Source organism: Myotis davidii, unplaced genomic scaffold (genome assembly GCF_000327345.1).
Source record: "Myotis davidii unplaced genomic scaffold, ASM32734v1 scaffold1069, whole genome shotgun sequence".
Classification (NCBI taxonomy): Eukaryota; Metazoa; Chordata; class Mammalia; order Chiroptera; family Vespertilionidae; genus Myotis; species Myotis davidii.
In genome coordinates this window covers 2,534,412-2,537,758 of record NW_006300018.1, presented here as the reverse complement: position 1 = coordinate 2,537,758, position 3,347 = coordinate 2,534,412, and positions in this window count along the sequence as shown.

The window sequence follows — 3,347 nt, the reverse complement described above, 5'->3', positions numbered from 1 at the left end:
ACAAATATGTACATATAAGGACATATCTATAATAATAAAAGGGTAATATGCTAATTAGACCAGAAGTCATTCTGGACATCCTTCTTGACGAAGCCGGGGCCAGAGGGAAGCCAGCCCGGGTCCCAGGTACTTGCCAGCAGCCTGAGGAGGGAAGCCTGGGTCCTGAGTGCCAGAGGGAAGCCGGTGCTGGCTTCCAGGGGAAGGAAGGCCTACTCTTGTACGAATTTTTGTGCATCGGGCCTCTAGTATATTCATAAATGTGTCCACATACATATGCTTGTATTTATAACTATATACATTTTTACATCTCTTTTTATTTACACAAACAGATGCATACCCTATCCAATGTTTTCACAAATCTACACTAATAAAAGACAAAGATGCTAATTAATCATACCTTTGCTACACCCTAAGCCACGCCCACCAGTCAATCAGAGCGACTATATGCAAATTAACCCAACCAAGATGGCAGCTGGCAGCCACGGAGCTGGAGCAAGCAGGAGGCTTGGTTGCCCGGGTGATAGAAGAAGCCAAGCTTCTCCCTGCCCTGAGCTGGCTCTGGCCTCCGCTCATGGCAACAAAGTTTCAATTATAAAAGATAAATAAATCCCAGATACCTGCCTCCAACCAGCCTCCACTGGGAGCTTGGGTGGCTGGAGACTGTGGCCAGCCTGCAAACAGCCATCAGCCCCTCACCCAAGCTGTCCAGGCACTCCTATATAATAAAGGACCTCTGCTCAGCCACAAGCCAAGCTGACAGCCGCCAGCACAGAGGTGGTGGTGGGAGCCTCTCCCGCCTCCTCAGCAGCGATAAGAATGTCTGACTGCAGCGTAGGCCTGCTCCCCGCTGGCAAGTGGACATCCCTCAAGGGCTCCCGGGCTGCCAGAGGGATGTCTGACTGCCAGCTTAGGCCCAATCCCCCAGGGAGCGGGCCTAAGCCAGCAGGTTGTCATCTCCTGAGGGGTCCTAGACTGCAAGAGGGCACAGGCCAGGTTGAGGGACCCCCCCGAGTGCACAAATTTTTGTTCACTGGGCCTCTAGTAAATATATAATAAAGCATCTTAGAAGAGTACAAAAGCTATAGAGAAATATATAGCAAAAAAGGAATAAAGATGAATTAAAACATCCTTGGGTAAACATTTTTTGCATATACTTACATTATACCTATATTTATATAGTATATCAATATAATAATGTATATCTATAAAATAAAATTCTGGAAATGGGACTGCTAGGCCTAAGGATATTTTTTACATTTTTTAGATATTACCAATTTGCCCTCTACATAAATTGTAACAACTCAAATTCATACCATAGAAAAGTATATTTTCCCATAATCCCCAAACAGCAAACATTTTAAAAAATTCTTTATTGTTGAGAGTATTACATATGTCTCCTTTTACCCCCATTGACCTTTCCCTGGCCACTCCCACCTCACAGCACATGCCCTCACCCCCTTACTGTCTGTGTCCATTGGTTATGCTTATATGCATGCATACAAGTCCTTTGGTGGATCTCTTACCCAGATCCCCACCATACCCTGCCTTCCCTCTGAAGTTGGATGGTCTGTTTGGTGCTTCTATGTCTCTGGATCTATTTTTGTTCATCAGTTTATGTTGTTCAATATAGTCCACAAATGAGTGAGATTATGTGATATTTATCTTTCTCCAACTGGCTTATTTTGCTTGACATAATGCTTTTCAGGTCCATCCATGCTGTTGCAAATGATGAGTTCCTTCTTTTTTACAGCAGTGTAGTATTCCATTGTGTAGATGTCCCACTGTTTTTTAAAATATATTTTATTGATTTTTTACAGAGAGGAAGGGAGAGGGATAGAGAGTGAAAAACATTGATGAGAGAGAAACATCAATCAGCTGCCTCCTGCACACTCCCTACTGGGTATGTGCCCGCAACCAAGGTACATACCCCCGACTGGAACCGAACCGAACCTGGGACCCTTGAGTCCGCAGGCCAATGCTCTGTCCACTGAGCCAAACAGGTTAGGGCTGTACCACTGTTTTTTAATCCACTCTCTGCTCATGGGCACTTAGGCTGTTTCCAAATTTTAGCTATTGTAAATTGTGCTGCTATGAACATAGAGGTGAATGTATCTTTTCTGATTGGTGTTTCTGTTTTCTTGGGATACATTCCTAGAAGTGGGATTACTGGGTCAAATGGGAGTTCCATTTTTAATTTTTTGAGGAAACTCCATACTGTTTTCCACAGTTGTTGCACCAGTCTGCATTCCCACCAAAAGTGCACAAGGGTTTTTTCCTCCACATCCTAGCTAGCACTTGTTGTTTGTTGGTTTGTTGGTGATAGCCATTCTGACAGATGTGAGATGGTACCTCATTGTCATTTGGATTTGCATCTCTTAGATGATTAATGACTTTGAGCATGTTTTCATATGTCTCTTGCCTTCTGTATGTCCACTTTTGAAAAGTGTCTATTTAGGTCTTTTACCCATTTTTTGATTGGGTTGTTTATCTTCCTTTTTGTTAAGTTATATGAGTTCCCTGTAAATTTTGGAGATTAAACCCTTATCGGAGATAACATTGGCAAATATGTTCTCCCATGCAGTGGGCTCTCTTGCTGTTTTGTTAATGGTTGCTTTTGCTGTACAGAAGCTTTTTATTTTGATGTAGTCCCATCATATGTTTCTTTTCTCCTTTGTTTCCATTGTCCTAGGATCATGATCGGCAAACTGCAGCTCGCGAGCCACATGCGGCTCTTTGGCCCCTTGAGTGTGACTCTTCCACAAAATACCACGTGTGGACATGTGTACAGTGCGATTGAAACTTCGTGGCCCATGTGCAGAAGTTGGTTTTCGGCCTGGGCGAATCTATTTTGAGGAAGTACTGTTGATATTTGGCTCTGTTGACTAATGAGTTTGCCGACCACTGTAATAGGAGATGTATCAGTAAAGATATTGCTAGAACAAATGTCTGATATTTTGCTGCCTATGGATTCTTCTAAGATTTTTATGGTTTCCCGTTATGTTTAAGTCTTTTAACAATTTTGAGTTTATTTTTGTGTATGGTGTAAGTTTGTGGTCTAGTTTCATTATTTTGCATGTATCTGTCCAATTTGCCCAGCACCATTTATTGAAGAGAGGTTTCCGTTGTATGCTCTTGCTTCCTTTTTTTTTTAATATATTTTTTATTGATTAAGATATTACATATGTGTCCCTGTCCCCACATCACCCTCCACCACCCCACCACCCCGTTGTCCGTGTCCATTGGTTAGGCCTCTATGCCTGCATGTAAGTCCTTTGGTTGTGCTTTCCCCTTTACCCCCACCGTCCCCTACCCTCCCTCCAAAGCCCGACAGTCCAATCAATGCCTCT